Here is a 22305-nt window from a genome sequence, read left to right on the forward strand (position 1 = left end):
CCAAAAAACCAGGTTTTTTTTACAATCTACTCACTCACCCGCCCCCAAAATCTAATGTGCAACATCAGAGCAGCTTTTTAGTGCTTTGAGAACTGCCCATACCCTCTGAAATTGAAGAGGCTGCACTCAAAGTGAAGTCAGTTTCTGAGAGACTGAACCAGAATACAGACACTATCAGTATAAAATTAAAATGAACCGTTTTTAAACAGTTAATCCAATGTAAAACAGATTATAGAGGGTAGAGAAATGCTTTCCAACTGATCATCCATTGCATGGGCCAGACCAACCCAGGCTGAATTATTTATGGCCATAAAGAAGCACTGTCCTTCTGCTTTGACCACTGGGGAACTACAACATCTGCACAGGTTTTCTGTGAGCTTTAGTCTATGAAATCAGATTATTTCCTTATATTTTAGGGATGAAACAGAGAGGGCTTCAAGCAGAGCCTGAGGAAGAGTTTTTGCCTATCTCATATTAACTAAAAGGGGTGAGGCAGATGTGAGGCTCCATCCTCTCACCCCTGGTACCTTTGGGAGCCCATGCCCTGCTGCAGGGATGGCAGAAGCTGTTTTGGGTGTCAGACACTGCACAACACTCTCAAACCTCACTTAGAAGGGTTTGCTGGCTCCTTCCACAGTCCCCTTGGAGCCACTTGAAACCCAGCCCAGTGGTGCTGGGAAGGATCCTGGGTATGAGCCACACATGGCTGTGTGTCTTCTTCTGACTGCAGAAAATACAATTTCTCAAGTGGGAACAGGGGAGAGAAGTTCATTGAAAAAAAAAAAAAGAACATGAGGGGAAGCAAACTGCTGCAGGCACACAGAAGAGTTTGTGTGTGGCAGACAGAAGAGAGAACACAAAATGGTGAAAAGGACTTAGCAAAGCTTCTCTTCTCAGGGAACTCGGGACAAGCAGCCCCTGCAGTGTCTTGTATGATAAAAATCAGCTGGCAAGAGCAAAGCCCTAAATGTGGCTGTGCTTGTCCAGTCACAGGCACAAAGGAACTTTGGGTGGGCTGGGACTGATCGTAGGAGCCTCAGACAGATCACTGGGCAGACAAACAGTGACAGCTCCTCCTGTTCTCAACACCAGAACTGGGTCCTGGATTCACCAGCAAATTCAGGGCAGCAAATTCTCTCAATCTTCAGTTTGCCATCTACTGCCAGCTAAATATTTACTGGGTTGGAGGGCTCCAGGGAGTAGCAATCCAATCTTGTTACTCTCTCTCTAAACTATTTGTAAATCCAGCAAACTCCCCTCATTATCACACAGCTGCCAGCCTGATAGCGCCCCTGGCAGAGGTCAAGGTTTGGATAGCAGCAGCACATTAAACATCAAACGTAAAATGTTTTAATTTTAAATGCAATTTTAGGCTGTTTTGAACTAATTCTTTGAACAAGCTTGTTTCACAGAGGAAATTAATGGAAAGTTAAAGGCCAAAACAAAAAGCTACAGGAGAGACTTGCTATTTTCATTAATAAGTAAAATAAATACTCTGAAAAAGCCTTTCCTCATTTTTATTGCTCTCAGTGCTTTTAAAAAGGCTTCTCACCTGACACACGAGAGCTCCAGAAGCACTAAATGCTCAGAAAACGTGTACTCATTTTGCACAAAATGCAATGTGCAAACCTGCAGCATGACATATTTACATTCATGTTAGGGGATGCAAACAAAGAAAACTCAATTCCAGCAACATCAGATGCAAAGTTAAATGCCAAGAAAAAAATATTCCAAGAGAACTATCACATTAAAGAAATATAAAATCAGCATTTCAGTCGTGCAGATGAGTCAGTCTACATTAGTTTGTTTTAATATTCATAGAATGGGTAAAAACATCTGCATCCTCTGAAGCTCTGCCTCCATTATTTCCATAAGTCAGAAGAGCAATCAGGGAAAGAACCAGGATTAGAAGGACACAGAAGGAACTGTTTTCCAAAATGAGGAAACCTTCATTCACAGAAGTCAAAATGCTGTTCCAACATTCTTGCTTATGTCATCCACATCCTGTGGAGTTCAATTTTAATGGCACAATATAAAACCTACTGATATTATTTTTCTGGACTTTGCTGAGGAACTCAGGTAATGAGGAGAAAAGCATGAAAAAGGTGTAGAGGAAATAGATGTCAGGAGATGTATTCATGGCCATTATCAAGAGAGGTGCACATCATTTTGCTCCTGTGACGGAGCTACGAGTGAAATCCAATTTGCCCAGATATCATTGTGTAAACCAGGTGAATAAAAAATAAATTTGTTCTAAAATAAATCAACTTTTCCATACTGAAGAAAAATCAAATTCACAGCCAAAAATCAAGATTTGAAAAGCCTTTACAGAAATAATGGAAAACAGGCAGACATAATCAAAATAAAGCTTTGACTCATTTTGTTGCCACAGCTGTAAAGACATCTTTTAAAGCTGGTCCTCTTCTGCAGATCACAAAAAGGAAGGTGCCAGCCTTTGCATGCTACCAGTGGCTTGTTTTTCCTTAAGTGTTTGTTGTGCCTTCCACCCTAATGAATTATTTTATAAAGGTTAATTAGTTTTCTCCTACAATTCTACTCAAACCTGAAACTACTGCATCACAAACAAATCAGGAAATATAAACCCAATTATTATTCCAAATGCAAGTCAGTGCAATATTCCAAATATCTTCCTTCTTTTTCCTAGCAGACAGGCTGGAATGTCTTAACCCTTTCCTGGAGAACTGCTCCAATGCCATCCAGACACAATCTGAGCACAACAGAAATCCTGATTTCCAGAAGGACCAGCTGGGCTCTGGCCTGCCTGAAAAGGCCCCAAAAAGCTTCAGATGCTACATTTTGTACAAAGAAATATAAATCCCCATGGCCGTATATATATGCATTTTTTTATGCATTTTATGCTGCATAAAAAATAAATTAAGAGGTACAGAATTATTCCTCATTTAAACACAGGGCAGAAACTCTTCTTGCAACCCAACACAGACTGGTCACGGTGTAGGAACAACCAGAGCAGTGGTGGAACAAATTATTTGAAGGACAGCTAAAACACAATATTCCCAAGATTAGAGTTCAAGTTAATACCTTTAATTGAAAGCATTAACCACTCAAAAATATTGAATTTTAGCTGTAATCTCTATTCTGGTGGATTATATTTTCTGTCTTAATAGAACAGCATGCAAAGTCCAACTTTTTTTTGTTGGTTTTATTTCATAGAGTAAATTTTCTTCATAACTGGATGCATTTTCTATATTTTTACCAGTGATATGCTGAAGTGTAGGAAGAATAGAACAAAAATTACTTGATGCAGTTGGGTATATTTTGCTGTTCCTGTTCCTTAATATTTCTTAAAGTTCTACTCATATTTCCAGCTCCATGCACCTTAAAATCAACAGGTACCATCAAACAAGTCAGGCTAAAAAATCTAGACTGCTCTCAGATACCAAAAGAGATTTTACCTCGCAACACATAAATTACAAATAAGCATAATCAGTTATTTGGCATAAAATGCAAATAATCTGTTCCATTACTGTAGAAGTATCTTAATCAAGACTCTAAAATTAATGCAATGATTCAGAAAACACATTACTGTTCAAACAAAAATATTAGGCGTCTGTGTTTCCTAAATATGTTTTGCTAATTTATCAGCAGCAGCTCCTTCCCCAGAGGCTCATGGTACACAAATTTCCACGTTTTGGTCTCTGCTTTGAAACCACCCTTTCAATTTTCACAGGGCTGCGATTTTTTCTGCTCCACTCTTAACTTGTCCTAACAAGACCCAAAGTGTTGCACACAGTTTTCACACAGCTGAGGAGCTGGTGAAAAATGCATGTTCTTACACACACAGCCCATGTCCTGGATTTTCCAGTGTCTTATAACACAATTTAAAGAAATATTGATACAAGCCTTATTGTGATATGCATAATTTATACATCATTTATTTGGATGCTGCCTGATTTTCCTGCAGGTCCAAGCCTTTCACACTCTGTGTCTGAATAGATACATTCAGAACATGAATGTTACTAAACTTGCATTAAGGAAAATAAATAAATTAATTCTAAATTAATTGGGGGCTCACTTAAGGAGTCCTGCTCTGTGGGTCCTCCCAGTGTCAAAATCCATTAAAAAAATCATCAGGTAAGAAATGGTAATTTTAGTCCATTGTTTTTTACCTCATGTCATGAATAAAGGTATGTCAGTATTGTAGTTCTACAAAACAATATAAGCTCAAATACTGAGTTTAATATTAAACTAATTTGAATCTTTGCAAAATTCCTCACAAATATTCTCGTTTGCTTTCTTTCTATTTACAGCAGGGTGCAACCAAAAACTGCAGTATATAAATTTATATCTTTAGTCCTCATCACAGAAATGCACAGAAACTTGCAGGCTGTAAGATTAGTTTATCTGCAGTTTTCAGCTCTTCTCCCCCAATCTTTTCTGGCCATTGAACAGCTTGGAAGAATGCTGATTGGGATTTGCATTTTATTTTAGCATGATGATATATTTGCTTTTATAATTATCTATTGACAAGACACTCTGCTACAGTACCCCTGATCATGTAGTATCCTAAAAATAAAATGTGTAAAATGATTCTCTGTACTCACAACCAATAGCAATTTAGGCATGGATTGGAGTTTTAATTGGTTTCTTTGAGTCATTTTCATCATATTGACAATTTGAGTTGTCTTAGTCTACTTGTACTGTTCTGCAATATAATTTTGTTCCTTATTGACACAAATACCCTATAGAAAATTTAGCCAGCCATTAGGTACATTTAAACCTTACTCAAATTTAATGATGTAAAAATACACAAAATCTTGAACCAGTAACTAAACAATAAACACAGCAGGGAGAACATCTCGGTACAGTGAGATTTATGTAATTTTAGTCATTTTTAAAGACATACAACCATGGCGATGTGGATTTCCATGGTGGATAAACAGGGAAATTAACCCCTACTTGATTCAATCCCATCCTAAGGCCTGCAGCCTTGCAGCACGGGACAGGGTTGGAGTTCTCTGAGTCACCATGAAAACAGAAGGTGTGAGACAGGCACAGCAAGTTCTCACTCCTCCCTAGTCACCATGGACAGAAAAAGGGTCCTGGGGACCAAACAAATCCTTGAGTTTGCCCAGCACACTTTTTATTACTGTCCTCAGAGGAAGTTTCTTTTAATGAATAATATTCATAAGTTACAGAAACAATCTGAGGGAAAAAAAAAAAGAAATATTAATTTGATTACAGAAACAATCTGAGAAAAAAAAAAATATATATAAATTTGAGGGGCATCCTGCAGTTATGACAGATCATCTCCTTTGGGATGACTATGGCAGAGATTTTATCTCTGGCATCCTGCAACTATGACAGATCATCTCCTTTGGGATGACTATGGCAGAGATTTTACCTCTGTGAAATTCTCAGTCCCTGCTGACTGTGGAAAGAGGCAGATTTCCTAATTCCATCACTGTTTTTGCAAGTACTTCCATGTTTCACTCTGGATGATATGGAGGAGGTTTTTACTGCTGGTGCTCCAAAAGTGTCTCCAAGGCCACAAGTCAGAGCTGCTGGAAATCCAGGCTTTACTGGGCCTGGCTTTCTTAGTCTGCCTAGGAAAGCACACAGAGCAAATTGATGGGAATTGAATGGACAGCACAGAGAAAATCCTGAGCTGGGAGGGACCCACTGGGATCCCAAATTCCAGCTCCTGACCAGCCCAAGCCTCCCACCAGGTGTCTGACAGCATTGTCCAAAAACTTCTTGTAATTCTGGCAGGAGAGACACACAGAGGAGATACTCAAAGGAAAACTTGGTCAGAAAGGGCATTATAACCTTCCTCTGGATTAGAAAGGAGAAAAAATAATTCTGAAGTTAAGTATTTATTTACCTCTAATAACAAGTCAGCTAATCTTTTCAGATTAGCAGAACCTGTTTATAAACCTCCTCCGAACTAGGGAGCTTTGAGCTCCAGGCTTTGTTTGGGATATAACTCTGTGTACGGCAAATTAATAATTCAACTTCCTAAACAAAGCATCCACAGCATTCATCCCTGCTCAACAAACAAAACATTGGCTCACCAAGTCAGGGCATCCTGAAATGCAAATCACCAGGGGAGAATGAGCACAAGATGTCTCTCTGCCCTCAGGAGGGAGGTGGCTGGAACTGTGCTGCCCAAGAGAGGAGAGACAGCTGGATTTTTTTATATTTTGTTTTTATGTTAAAGGACCACAGCAAAGCTGGAAGGATTTGTAAAAGTTAATCCATCTCAATGAGGCAGCGCCATGGAGCTCTGCTGAGTTACAGCAGTTTGGGGCATTCTTCTGATGTATTCCTAGAGGTGATGCCTCAGGTTTTAGCTTTGATATTTTCAGATTCTGTGCTGCTTTAGTGCACAATTCTGAGCTTCATATTCAAGGATGGTGAGCTCTCTTCACAGAGCAGGAGACAAAACAATTCCTTCTCTAGCTGGGCACCAAGGACCAATGCTCAAAATCTCAGCCCAAGAGCACAAACCCCGTGGGCTGCAGAGAGAAAAACAAGCAGGATGGGAGTGCAGGGGCTGAGCTGGAATTGGACACTGAACTGCAATGTGCACATGGAGCAGAGCTGATCCCAGGGAGAGACCCCCGTGAGAGCTAGTGCATTTTGGGACCATTTGGGTTCATCCTGGGTGCAGCCCTGGCTGGGCTCTGGTGCTGCCCAAGGTGGATCCATGGAGGAGATCCTTTGAATAAATCCCTGCTTTATTCTTTAGCTCTGTCCAGCCTCTGTTCTAGGTCAGCCTTCTCAAGGCATCAGTTCTCACAAAGAAATATTCTGTAGGAATCTCAGCACTTCATTCCATGGACTCCCAAACATCAGATTTGTGTACAATTGCTCTCAGAGGAAAACAAACAAACAAAAAACCCCAGCATGTCTTTACACCTTATTTTTACAAACTGCCTGAGAAAACCTGTGGTTAACATATGGTTAAAATTCACTTTTGCTTTATTTTTGGGGATATTGATCAAGAGAAGCTGTCCTTTGCTTTCCATAGGTGGTGACAGGACACAAAATGAAATGTCAGGAATTTGTAGCTTATATCATCCAGCACCTGAATATAATGAGATTGGAAAAGGAGATTGACATGTCAGGACAAATGTGTTGTGGTAGTTTAATTAATAAAGTACTTTTCCTGTATGTGTGTGAGAAAGAAAGGGAAGGAACAAGCAGGCAGGAATAGGTAATGCTCCACCAATAATGTGAGTTCAAGAATCATTACATTTTATAAAAGATATTTTCTCAGAAAAATAAGTAGTCTGATGGGAGTCATTCCTCTAGCCTCAATTATTCATAGAGCAGCTTAGCCTCTACTTTATTAAGTGTTTTATAAAAATATAAGCATTTACAGAAATCACATTACTATGCTTTTTTATATTTGTAAATAAAATTTAACCAAATTTTAGTCCTCTATACTTCATAAACATAGGGGGAAATCTCTGCTTAGAGAACTAATTTACAATTCTGTAATTCCATTTATGAAGCACATGGGATATTTTAAAACACTCAGACTTTATTTTTTTTTAAAGACGTCTGGTTAGTGGCTGGGGTTATTAAATGAACAACTGTGAGCATTACAATTCATGCAGAATAAAGTACAGCTCTCTTCATTTATGCTCTTAAAACACAAAGTCATGGAAGTTTTACAATGTAAATAGATCTTGGGGTTTTTACAGGTTCAGTTTTTAATATGTTATTATTTAAAAGAAAATAACATTTTTTTTCTGGAACAAAACTGTATTTTGACTTCTGAGGCAATGTGGTGATCTGTAAGGAGTTAAGGGATGGTTTTTAGCTAAATTATGTCTTATTTTTTACCCAATTTATGTTTATCAAACAACAGTTGTTTAAACTCTGGTAGATCCCAGTACCCATGTGAGAATAGCTGCTGTTGTGTGGTTCAGGCACCAAATTCCAGTTCCAATCTCACAATGCACAGTGCCAGAAACTGGATTTAAAGGCTGACTTCCACCTCCCTGCTGATAACATTTCCTAATCTCTCATCCTTCTCCTCGTTAGATCATAGTGACAAAAGGGACATGAGAATAAAAGCCTTTAGGACAGAAGTTAAATAAAATGATAATTTTCTTGTGTATTTTTCTTTTTTCCTCAGCTCTTCCCATTTTTCTGACTCTATTAATGAGTTTTTACCATTGTCAGCACAGCATTAATGTACAAATATTAATCCCTTCTATAAGTACATTTCTTGCTCATTCACAGAAATTTGCACTATGTACAAACACTCAGAGCAAACCTATTTAAATTGAAAGCATATACAAAAAAGCCCCAACATACCCAAGAATGTGAGTGTTCCTGACAATTTTTCTTTTCCCCTCCTCAAAATGCATCAAAATTCAACTTTTCCTTCTCTCATAACAAGCCCTGCCACATTCCCTGTCCCCCCTGACACTCTGGGCATGGAGGGATCTCCTCATTTTTTCAGGTTTGGCTCTACAGCTTTATCTAACCCAGACAAACAAACACCTGCCAGGAGTTAGCTCCTATCTGATAAAAAATTCACAGTGATAAGGCTACAATCAATTCTCATCAAATCTCCCTCTGAGGTGGTTTTCAGAACCTGTGACACACCATCACAGACTGCAGTCATGCTGACTTTGAAAACTTGGTTCAAACTGCTGTCCATTAAATGCTGATGTCATTAAATATTCAGGATTTTTTAATCTCCTATTCAAATTTAAATTGTTTTCTCAGACAGGCACAGGATTCTGTGCACCAGAGCAATGTTCTCTACAATTATTTTCTGAACTTCATAAGGAAAAAGAATAAACCCATGATTTTTTTCAGATCACAGAATACCCTGAGTTGGAAGAGACCCACAAGAACCATCAAAGTCCAACTCCCATCCTGCACAGGACCCCCCAAGGATCCCAACCCTCTGCCTGGAAACATTGTCCAAGCACTTCCTAATTTTGGGCAGGCTTGGGGCTGTGACCACTTCCCTGGGGTGTCATGGAAAGCTGCCCCAAAGCCCTTCTCAAAAACCAGGGATCCAGGGATCCTGTGGCAATGCCACTGTGGTGTCTGTGATCCTCTCCTACTGAGCTTTTCTGGGTAGGACACCAAACATTAGCCAGGAAACTTCAAGGGGAAAGGCAAGCTTGAAAGATGATTTAAGTGCAGTCAGATAATTTGGAATTATTTAGGAGAGACTTAGAGGAGAAGAGACAGCTGCTCACACTGGAACCCAGGATGAAATACTTGTTTCATTACAACACTTCCCCAGTACTCAGGAAAAAACACCCCTGCCATCAACAAAGGTCCAGCAATAGAAATAAAATCTGCATATGATTTATACCTAAATTGAAAAGCACAATATGTTTTGAAATACCCATGTGTACATAATTTCTTATTCATTAAAGGATAAAAAAACCTTACACTACACAATTTAGAACTAATTTATATTTCAGTGACAGAGGTTTGATTAAGAGATACCACTGATACTAAAGCACTAGGACCAGCTTCTGGTTCAGATATAATGCAATTTCCAGGCATAATTTTATCTCAGATAAGGAGAGGCCTCCCCTTAGAAGAAGATGCTGCAATTATTAATTGTAGGGGTAATTCTATATTGCTTGTAGGTAGGGTAACCACTCAGAACATAAAGAAAAACACAAATTTTCTGCCCTGCTTAGATATTCAGAGTCTGCTACAAGGAGAGGAGTTCTGAAGAACAAGTGGTTTCATTTGGCAAAACAGCATTTTTTCTGACTCAGCACAAAAGCTGAACTATTGCACTCAGATGAAAAACTTCAGAAAGCTCTAAAAACAAGCCCCACCTTTTTTGAACAGAACACTGTTGGTATTTAAGTCTATAGTAGTAGAGCTAGAAAGAACTCACTTTCTGAATTTAAATCCACAGTTATTAAGAAAGAATCCCATGTGTGATCATACCTGTGATACCTTCAGGGTACAATGCAGGTTCCTCTTATCACCAAGCAGTTTCTGAAGGGGTAAAAGAGACACAAAGAACCAACTCAGATTTCCTGTTCCTCCACTGCCCTAAAGCACCCCACCAGAAGCTGTTTAAAAAGCTCTCACCTGCAAAGCCTAAACTGGCAAAAGAGTTTTTGTTCTTAAAAGGAAACACCTGTTCCTCCAGCTGACCTGAGAGAAATTACCAACAGAAGGGGAACATAAACCACTGATGGTTTAAAATTTCCTTACAAAGGCTGTTAAAAAGACAGTGTGGAAGATGAAATGTGCATATTATTTAGGACAAAAGTAAAGAGAAATGAGGCCCTCCAGAGTAGGCAGGGAAGACAATTAATCCTATTAAACCCACACCCTGGATCCCTGGCAGTGCCCAAGGCCAGGCTGGACAGGGCTGGGATGGTGGAAGGTGTCCCTGCCATGGCAGGGGTGGAATGGGATGAGCTTGAAGGCCCCTTCCCAAACCAATCTGTGGTTCCATCCCTGTGATTTTATAAATCTATGATTATTTCTCAAGGTGCTCCCCACAGTTTCCACCTTTTATGACCTTATCAGTACTCAGTGTCCATCTGAGGAAATACTTCTCATTTCCACTGGCAATGTCGTTCTAGTAGTCCAAAATAATCCCAATTACCCCACTGCATCAGACCCCCAGCTCCAGAGAAATTAGGCAAATGGAAACAAGGATTCTCTGAGACATTAAAAGTTGCAACTACATTTTCCTCTGGAGATGCTTGAAAACAGAAATATTGCAAACTAACTGTTGGCATTTCAGGATGTTCACGGCTGTGTTCAATTTTAACAAGATTTAGCAAATTCTCCCTCCTCAGTTTGGAAACTCAGCTGAAAAACTCTGCATCAATCTTTCAGATAGCTGAATAATTCCCTAATTCCTCTGTGTAACTCAGGTAACAAACAAAAATGTTGCAGCAGCATGAAAACTTTAAAGCTTATAATCATGGCACATACAAATAGCAGTATTGTATTAGATGTGTTTCTGTCACTAGGTTTCCTAGGAATAAATTGACAATAAATTGTATTTTTTTCTTATTATTTTGGAGTGCTGTTGCAGTTTGTCTTTCCCAAAACCTAATTAGGCTTATGTATCATACACCACTCAGAATGGTTCTATCTAGCCTGGAATTAGTCTGATTTGTTCCATTCCAGGATGAGAATTTTCCTTCTAATACTTCTCCTGGGAATCTTTAGGCAAGAAAGGCATCATTTCCATTAGGATGCTTCACTATACTATTCACACCAAATGTTGGGTGTTAGTATATTCTTGTATATCTTTGCTTTATGTTCTGAAAAAAAAAAAGGAAAATAATAACAATACAAACTCATTATAGCTGGAAAAATATAAGTTTTTTTTTCAACTAATGCATCAGTTCTGACAATTTTCTTATTTATGAACAAGTTCAAATCATTTATATCAAAACTGAGACAAACCAAGATCTGAAAAAAGCCCCAGAGTATGTTTTGTTATTTGAAACAAAAACCCAAACATAAAGTATTTGTGTCAGGTGTGCCTTAATGAATTATAACTCTTTCAAAGTCTGTTTGGAACTTTTCAGAGAATACAGCTGACAACCACGAGTATTTTGCTTTGGATTAACAATTCATTGGCTTGGGTTTTGTTTTTGAAGCAGAAATCCTCCATCTCTGTGTTGCTTACTTAGGTAAGAGGATTTGTTTGTGCATCTTACATTTTATTCCCTGCATTTGATAAGGGTGCAGCTTTACTGCTTGGCATTTCCATGATATCAAAGGTAGACACCAGAAATCCAAATAAGTTATTTGCTGGAAGGGAAAACTGTGAGCCAAAAAAAAAAAAAAAGAAAACCCAAACCAAACCTAACCAAAACAAAAACAAAACAAAACAAAAAAAACCAACCAACTAAACAAAACAAACAAACAAAACAACAGAAAACAACCAAAAAAGTTATTTTAGAATTTTCACTGTGTTTTAGAAGACAATTTCTTTTTCATGAAGAAACATCTCCAGGAGGCAGTGTGGAGAGTGGGGTTCTGAACTCTCCATCCATATGAACCCCATAGATTCCCTCCCCTGGAATGAATGAAAATACAAATTATCACCTGGGGTGTTTTCCCTGCACATCAGCCCTGCCTTCATGCTGCCAGTACATGACTTCTCTTCTCTTCTCTTCTCTTCTCTTCTCTTCTCTTCTCTTCTCTTCTCTTCTCCCCCTTATCTCTTTAGTAATATAATGCATTGTTTTGTAGGGGGTTTTTGTGGAGTTTCCCAGTCCTATTTGGATGATGCACCCAAGGATCCATCAGCTGATGGAAATTTATGAGTGGTGGAATGAGGTTTTGGATCAGAAACTCGCACTGAAAAATGTAGATGCAGAGGTTAAAGCAGTTTGCTAAGACCTTCCTGTAAGAAAAAACAGGCAAATGAATTCTGCAAAGGTTAAAATATTTCATCGTGTCACAAAGAAGTGCTTTGATTTTTTAAATTCAAAACGTGTTACAATTTTTATTATTTCCAAACATGATATGGTGTTGCCCAATCACCTTTCTAATTCTGTAGAATGCAAATGACATTTCACCTGGTTTGGTGCTTATGTAAACTTTTTTTCTTTTTTTTTTTTTTTTTAAACAGACTGTGTCAGCAATTGCTGGTTTTGTTTGGTTGGTTTTGTTTTTGAATTTTTTTTAATGCACTGAATTGATTTCAATAGCTCTCCAAGCCCTTCAGTTTTTCACAGAACAATGAAAATACTCTGCCAGAAAAAGGCAGGACAAACACTTTCTAAAGCACTTTAAACTCTGATCACAGAGCTCTGCTGGACCTCAGTTAAAGCAAAGGAAAGAGGCTGAGAGATTTCACTTTCCATCTATTCATCTCTGTTTTCCTTGGGTACAATGCAGCTGATGCCCCAAAAGGTGTGACTGCAACATTTTATATTTTTCTTTCTCTTTCTTTCTATTTTTTATATTTTATTGCTCTTATTAAGAGCACATTGGATCATTTAAACAAAATGTCTCCATGGGCCAAATAATTTCCCAAACTGGGAATGATTTTTGGTAACTGTGACCAGATATTATTAATCCTGCTGCTGTTTGTTGTAATGATGCAATAATGAAAAGCTAACGTGTTATTAATGAGGAGGTAATGCTCTATATACTTCACAGAATTTTCACTATAATTGGCAAATCCATGTTTTACCAGTGTTTTAAATTGTTAATTTGTTTTTAAGAGTAAATGTAACTTAAGTTAACAAATGTTGTTTTAAGTAAGGCTGAGGCCAGCGATTTTCCAGTGACCTTCTTGGCTCTTTTGGAAAGCTTTGCCAACTCATTCACTTACAAAGTGAGAAGGCAAAGTGCTTTCAAAACAATTATAAAAGCTGCCAATAAATTTCATTCAACTCTTCTGACTTAAACACAAGGTCAGCAAGGAGAAAAAAAGAGTCATTTTGAAGCCCATTACACCAGTTTTCTATTTAATAGGCTCTAAACCATAAAAACAAACTTTGGACTAATGTGGGCAGCTTGAGATCTCCCCAAAAGGTTTGAATTTTGAAGGAATTGTTCTTTCTACTGAAATGCAGATCTTCTAAAGGAGTCTAAAATTGGGTACCCACACTCAGTGGTATTTCATTATCATTATTATGATTATTGCTGTTACTGTGGAATTGTTCATTTCAAGGGATCACTTCTGCTTCTCTCTGCCCTTGATGCTGTCTGTGGCCAGGAGATGAACTTGCAGCTCCTCTGCTGATCCCACGTCCTGTCCTTGAGCCTTGGGGACAGATTGACCCAGGCTGACCTCAAATATTGTACAGCAATTCCATCACTTCAGTGAAATCAGGTTGGTTTGGGGAAAAATTTAAAGAATTTATGGTTCAGTGAATCCAGAAATGCCAATACACACATTGAGACAATTCTGTTTCTATGAAAACTGAAGATTCTGTGTCCATTCCATGCAGTAAACAAAAGTACTTCTCAGAAATGGGTGAAGAGAGGCAAACATCTGAGGAAAAAAAAAAAAACTGTGGAAAATATTTTTCTCTATTTATTTCTTCTTTTGTATTACACATGTAACAGAAATGTTACTCTGATCTTTGGAAAAATTCTCCAGGGCTCCTCCATGGGAAATTCCAGTGAGTCAAACTGGTCTGCCCCAACAGCACCTTCACTGGGTGCTGTATTACCACTGATAAAATAATCAATATAATATAATATGTATAATATAATCAATAATAAAATATTCACACAGATATTTTGAGCTTTAAAACACTCAGGGGCCAATTAAACCATTTCTAAACTCCTTGGAAGCTGGGCTTTGGTCACCTTTCAAGGCAAAAAAGAAGAATGAATTTATCTCTACTTAAGTAAGGAATTTTTAAAAAATAGTTTAAAGTGCTTGGTGCTTGAGCATTTTAGAGGGAGTTCTTTCTACTACTTTTAACTAAAATTATAAGATTTTTTAGGTAATGTTGTCATCTAAATTGTCTCAAAAAAAAATGACAGTCCTTTAAGTTTGATTTTCTAACAAATCTTACAAGCATTCTACATGATAATATTCTGCTTAAGAAACCTACATTTGTCTCTCTCATAAAGCAGATGTAAGATTTTACTACCACACTAAAATTCTTCCTTATAACACTATACTAAAACTGCCCAAAAAACACTTTGAAATTTGGTGTTCAAAACACACAGGCAGATCTTTCACTGGATGTAATGGGGGCTGTAAATTCAAGCTCTGAACCTTATAAAAAATTTGATGCACACATTTCTGTTAACCAATTTGGTTTGTAAAGTTAGCCCAGAATGAAAAACCCCCAAACCCACAGACACTGTACACTCGCATTTTCAGTGTAAAACGAGCCAATTTCTGTTTCCTGTATGCCTGAGAAGTATTTGCATATCATACAGGTAGAAAAATATCTCTCATGAAATCACTAAACATGGCAAAACTTTCTCTAGTGATGATTTATTGTCCAGATATTTTTCTTCAGGAAGGAAAAAGCAATGCATGCAAAGTATGAAATACACAGCCCCTTCAAAATGACTTCACTTAAAAGAGGTGCAAGTGAAAAAATAATTTTGTTTGAGCACATGCAAGCATTGATTTCAGTCTCCAGGCAATGCACTGCTCTGTGTATTTGTCACAATTCAATTTACATCCACAAGGAGCAGAGGATGGTGACACCACCACTGCAGGAGGTGGCTGGGCAGCGAGATTTGATTCCCACTCAGATGCTGATTAAAAAGGGGCGTTAAAATTGTCCCTCACCCCACTGCCAAGCAGAGCTGTAGAAAGGTTTCTTCTGGCTTTCCCCACCAAATTAAAGTTCTAGTCTTCGCGGAATAAATATATTAATTTTTGGGAATTTGTATTATCTTATCTCCACCACCAAAACCCTAAGAATGAAGGTCAGAGATGCAGAGAAGGGTCTCACCCTGCTCTCATCAGAGCCCATTGTGCAGGGCCATGCCATCCTCAATCTGCACCACCCACTGCTCACCCCTCAATCACAATTTTTCACAAAGATGCTGCTTCCACAAGCCAGAATGCCTTCACTCTCATGAAACACAAAACAATGTGATTTTAAAGGCTCTCCAGTCTTTAATTTCCTTGTGTTTAATGCTCACACAATTTCAGTGCTGCTCCCCCTCCTGAGGGGCAGGGGCAGCCCCAGGGCCACTGCAGAGCTGTGGGACACCAACAATAACTGAGATATTTTGCTGTTCCCACCAAGCAAAATGCATTGAAGCCAATGACACAAACGTCCTATAAATTCTGAATGGACTTTGCTTCATAAAAATAATCCATCCTGCCCTCTGTGCCCAGCAGGTGACGGAGCAGGGCTCTGATCACACAGAGCACACCAGCTCTTCCCAGCACTGCAGAGGGTTTGGACACAATCCCACCCCATCCCATTCTCCTCAGCCACTTGGTCCCAGCCAGTTCCATCCTGCTGCAGGGGTTTTTCCTGGAAGATGGGAGCACAGAAATGGATCTTCTGTTCCTTTCCTTGCACGAATGCTGGGATCAGGGAGACCTGAGGTGGAAGGAGGTGAAGAAGAACCCATTGACCCTGCCCATGTTCTGTGTCCCAGCTCCCAGAAGCTTCCCTGTTGTTTCAAAGACATTTGTGCAAGTGAAAGCAAGAGCAAAGGAGCCATGAAAAACGAAAACAAAATATGCAGTTAATTTGCAAAATGTGGTCAAATGGCTAGTTAAAGTTATGGTTTTCAACCTATTTCTAGAAGCATAATTGAACACTTCCAGGCTAGAGCCACAGTTAAATTTTCTCCAAATATAAAGTCAGCCAGATTCCCTAAAAGAACTTCCCTCACCAGAATTGCAACAGGAATAATAGAAAATGATCAGCATTCTCGATGTCAGATAATTTACAATCCCAGGGACTTAATATAATTTCCTGCTCCTATTAGGTAAAGCTGTATTAAATCCCTGTTCAACAGCCTGTATTATTCTGAGACTGTGCCCACCTGGAAAACAATTCCAGCATTTTGCAAGAAACAGGCCCTAAACCCACTATTTTTCTCTGGTAGCTGTGGTCATTTTTTATACTTATTTTGCATTCAGGCTGCTACAAAAAGAAATACAGCATGGAAATCAGCATGCATACATTTTAAACACTAAATCTGACTTTTAGAAAATCAAGGTTATGATTTTCTTCCTATGTAAAAATCCAACTGCATTAAAAAGTTTCCAAGGTTCCAGCAACACCAAAATTACGACTCATTTATGAAAACTGTGTTAGTGCCTGCAAACCTTTGTTGTAAATTATGCATGCGAGCATGGAAATGCTAATGAAAAGAGGATTTCATTTCCAAATGATTAGTACAAATTCAGCAGTCACTATAGTTATGCCACTCTAATTTATTTTCTTGTAGAACATGCTGTTTGCCAGGTTTGGGCCATTTATTTCTACACTGTGGAACATCAACTTTTCAGACTTTAATGTCACATTATCTTTTTTTATCCAAAGAAGTGTTCATTTTCTTTCCAGGTCTTAGTAAAATGAAGTCCTTGGGTTCAAAGGTAACTCTTTTGATTAAAACACTTGTAGGAAGACTGCAACAAAAGTGATGCCCTTTTACACACCAGGAATTGCTGAAATTACTGTGGTTTCTACTGATGTGTCAAAGAAAATGCATATAATCACCTTCACCAGAGCTTATAAAAAATGTTTCCACTCAGCACACAATTTTTAATGTTTTTAAGAAATTCTCTCACTACATACATTAGGGTTTTGGTAGGCAGTAGACCTCCCTAGGAAAAAAAAAAAAAAAACATACATTAGGGTTTTGGTAGGCAATAGACCTCCCTAGGAAAAAAAAAATAAAAATCAAAAAACCTCAGTGAGTCAGCATTCCAAAACCATTCTACAGGCCTTTAAATGAGAAGAATCCATAGTGAAAGGCTAAATCATTACATTTTTTTTTTTTTTTCCCAAAGATCCATGTTGGCTGGAAAATCAATAATGCCTTATATGAAACATATCCAAATGGAAATGAAAACATGGGTTCTAGGGAGTCGTAAAAACATATTGTAGAAACCCCTTCAAGGTTTATTATTAAATAGAGAAAATGGATCTTTGCAGTGGTGGTGATGTTCTGTGGATTGTGTTAGAATTGTTTGAAGTAGAAACAATATTTTCTTTTACAAGCGAATTTGCTGCTTTCTGCTAAATCCTTTAAAGTATTCCAGGCTTGGAAGTTCCAGCCCTGATAGTCTGTGTTTAGATGCAAAAGGAGACTTTTGTCCTCGTTTCTGTGGTTTTTTAGAAGTTGGGCAGAAGGCTCACAGCTGAAGTTTGGTCAAGTCAATAAAAATATTTGCAAGCCTGGAAAGCCTGAAGAATTATACAACTGCTCCTGTAATTCTGGCCTGAAAAACAAACCACACAACTCTACAAAACCAGCCTGTGAGCAGAGTATTAAAAAATACTAAAGTGGTGGAAAACAGACTTTAGGCCTTGATGAGACAATGACTCTGACTGCAGGATCTACCCAAAGCAAATACATCCATAATGTGCAGGGCACATTTGCCTTTGACAGCTTTATTTGTTCATTAAACATTTATGTTAGATGGCTTTTAGCATCCCAGTCCATGATATTCATCTAAACTTGGCTAGAAAATTAACAGCTTAAGTAGTCCCATATTTTATCATATTAACCTCTCTTTGCATTTTTACTGAGCAGCTGGGATAAAAACTGGCCTGAATCACACATTTCAGGATGGAATTTTAAGAATGCTTTTGCTGACATTAATTGCTTGGGATTTTTTTTCATACCATGTGGTACAGCTCCTTTCTCTGATAACTTGGTAACAGCAAATTGATTGTAATCACTCAGCCTAAAATGGGATTTCTTTTATAAGCAAATCAAGAACACAACTATTGGGAAAGGTTTAGCTATCAAATTAACATTGTAACCTGCTTGGAGACTATTTCCTACCAAACAGTATGTGGAAAGATTTCCAGGAAACTCATGCTATATATAGGGCTTTAAATAGCATTTAAAAACAATTATTCATACACTTGTAATTTCTTGTTCTATTAGCTAAATGCATCTCCTGCAAATCCAGCTGAGTGAAGGAGCAGGGATGAAGGGAGAGAGTGAAATACTTTCTATAATTTGATGATCAGAATAATCAGATATTATCCTAAAATAGACCGTGATCTTAAGCATAACAATTAAGAAGTTTGCACTTAAAATAAAAAAAAAAACTATTTTCATTTAAAATGAAACAGTATTCAAGCAGACATTTTGAGGGTTTACATGTAACATGGGTACCTGAAAACAAGAAAAAACCCAAATGGACCTGCACACTGTACAAAAAGGAAATGGGGAATCTGTGGATCTTCTACCAGGCTTACTCCAAGGGCATCCTCCTTTTCTTCAATGACACTGTGAGGACTTGCCAAACGTTTCAAATTAAATGGGATTTGCTGATCATTTTAAATGTCTTTAAGTTTAATTTAGTGATATATTTGCATTCAAACAATGCACATCTGAAGAAAAAAAATTGGTGCCAGACACGGCAGCTTCAAAAGGCACAAGGTGCACAAGACATTTTCTGAGGCAGCAAAAATTATTTTTAAAGCGTGTCTTTGTATTTTTTTTATTGTTTACAAACTTTTCTGCTGCAAATTTGCTGCTGTAAGGTACCAATTACCAGTACCTCAAGGCAGTAAATACCTGTTTTTCAGGGAAATGGTTATTTTCCCCAGCAGGCAACATGGGAAGATGAGAGCAGGGGGATGCACAAGAAGCAGAACCCAGCAAAGCCTGGGCACCCTCCTGGCTGGCCAGGCACAGAACTCCATCATGCTCACAGCCTGCAGATTGATGGCTCAGAAATTTCTCAGAGAAATATTAGGAAAACAAAACCAGGTTTGCAACAAATGATGAAAGAAGAAAGAGAAATAGAGAATAGGGAAAATATGAAACCTTGAATGCAGTAATAATTACTGCTCTAGGAGAGCACAGCATCAGTCAGCTGTCAGTCTTTCTTACTGCTCTTTGCTCTGGAAATCTACATTTTCATTTCAGTCATACACCCATACAATCTTCTGCTGTTGCTTGCTAGGAAAACAGAAGTAATCAGGTCTTATCCACATGAAACAGTGATTTGTCTTCCAGGACAATTCATCTGCTTTGGTTCCCGGCAAATCAAATCCACTGAAGTTGTGAGGCTTCCGTAATGACACAGATGAGTTGAAAATTTGGTTGTGATGTCAATAATTTCCCACAAAATTGACAGTAACTTGATAAGGTGCTGCCTTTATTAGATCTGTCCCGTCGTTAACAGAAACTGCCTCTGAGACAAGTCCACATTTCACAAAATCCCGTTTCTGTGCTCTCACCTGTTCAGCTGCTCCTCAGTCACACGTACTGAATTTTATTCCTTTGTCAACTAGCTTAAACACTTTGATGCACAATTTGCTTCTGAGGAAGATGATAACATTACCTAAGGGCAAACCCCTTTGTGGCGTGCCCATGCTGCGGAGCAGCTGTGGTGGGGACAGCTGTCAGGACAAGCTGGGAAACAGGAGCAGGGCAGGAATAACAGATGTGATGTGTCAGGTGCTGCACGTGCCGATGGTCAGCCAGAGCATCGTCCCAGCCCTGAGCTCTCAGCTTAAATGTCCTTTATGGGAAGCAGAAATGAAGGCATGGGGGAATAGCAGCAATGAAAATGACGGATGCACAACACACATCTCCTGTGTTCACACACCTTCAGGTTTTCTGCTGTTACTTTGCCATCTGTCAAATCTTTTGCTGTAAAGAAACTTTAATCCAAGTTAGCAGACACAAAGGTTTAACCCCTCAATGTGTCACCAAATTCTGGATGAACCCAGTGCTTCTAGAACATTCACGTGCATCTAACACAGAACAGAATCACCTTTGCCAGAGAAGGATTTGGCAAATGCTCTTTTGAAGGGAAGGATCCAGAAGAGTTGTTCCAGAAAATGAGACATTAAAAGCCTTCAGGAATTCCAGCCTAGATTACTGAGCATGACTTGACTGAACAAACTGTAGCAGTAACAGCTACAAGATTGACAGAAAAGACATTTTCCTCCTTTTCTTCTCACCCAGCCACCACACTCCTTCTGTGGGAAGTGGCCTCAGTGGCAGGATGCAGATGGATGATTGGCAGTGCACAGTGCAAATAGCAGGCTGGTATTTCAGAAAACTGAGGGGATTCTGAGGAAGCTTGTAAATCCTCACAAAGATACTGATAAGTTTGTTCTTCACCTTATTGATATATAAAAGGCATTCAGAATGACAGAGCAGGGTGATGAATGAAATGTAAACACTCTAATCAGGTATTTTGGCCCAACATTTCCTGAATTTCTCACACTTCAGCTCTGGCATGTTTAATATTGCACTTCTCCAGTGGAGCTTAACTTCTTCAGCACCAAGGCAGAACAGCATTTATGATGATATCTGATTGATTCTCATAAAACTTGTTATTCAGCATGCACAGTTAATTTGAATTTCTGTTGCTGCTGTGTGACTGCCAGAGAAAGCACCTTCTCCAGTTCTGCATGAGCTCCTGAGGTGCTGCTGCCTTCACTCCTGTCAGGGAAAACTTCTCTGAAGCACAAGTTCAGTGATTTAACTGGGGCAACAGTGCAGCTGCTTCTCTTCAGTTCTTCATCTGTGTACACATTTCATCCACAGCTGCAAATTGCACACGGAATTTAGGGGGGAAAAAGAGCCTTTTAGTAAAAGCCAGTCTTGTTTCTATCATTTTTCTAAGTAGGGCTGTGATCAAATCTCCATTGCCTATTGCAAGAATCAGGGGGAGCCTCTTTAGCTTCTATAGTGTAACATGACTTTATTAAAGACTTTATAAAAAGATTTGGATGAGAGTGCAATGCAATGGCTGATACAAATTTCAATATCTATACCCATCTGTCAATAAATGCTCAGGAAAAAATATGCAGCCCTGTTTCTGTTAATCTGATTATCATAAAACCCTCCATAATTTTTCCATCTGGTTTTTCTAGTGCTGTTTTCCACCAGGAAGGCCTTTGAAATTAATACCTCTTGGAAGGAAAAAAACCCAAACCAGAATAGAGTTGGTGTCAGTTTTCTTTGGTGACCACCTGGGGCAGAGGTAATGGGGGCTGCCAGTGGGGCCCATTAGAATTAAGGGACTCCCAAAAAGTGCAAGCACCTTTTATTGAGAGCTTTATAAAAGGGTCCAGCAAAATGCTAATCAATTCTATCCCATAGATAATCCCAAAACAATATATTTATCTCAAAACTGTATTATGACATTATCAGAGAGGAAAAAAAATTAAGATTACTTGAAGATTTTTTCTCCCTAAGACTTTTTTTTTTCTTTTTATCACCTGAGTCTAATGGAACAAAGATAAGAAATTGACAACTAAAAGAATTTTCACAGACTCTCTGCTCCATAAGAAAACCTAATGAACTTGAATTTGAATCTTACTTTTTCATTAAAAAAATGTTTTTAATGTTTAATTTTTGCTTTTTCATACTAAATGACTGAAAGAGCCTAAAAAATTAGCCTACCCTAAATTAGGAGCAATCACCATGTTTTATTAACTGTGAGGATCATCTTCTGGAGAGCAATCACAAAACTATTGAATATTTTACTTTTCTCATCTGCGATCTTTTCTTCTGTCTCATTAGAAAACAACCCAGTGAATAAATCTTTCAGTGCCCAATTCTGTGTATTCAGCTCCCATTAAACACATTGTAAGAGATCTCAGCATCTCAAAAGGACTCACTTTCATCTGCCTCATCTCTCCTGCAGCTTCCAGCACCAAGATCCTCCCACTCCTGCCTAATAAATTT

The sequence above is a fragment of the Onychostruthus taczanowskii genome, unplaced genomic scaffold (assembly GCF_017590055.1).
Source record: "Onychostruthus taczanowskii isolate IOZ18803 unplaced genomic scaffold, ASM1759005v1 scaffold13, whole genome shotgun sequence".
Lineage (NCBI taxonomy): Eukaryota > Metazoa > Chordata > Aves > Passeriformes > Passeridae > Onychostruthus > Onychostruthus taczanowskii.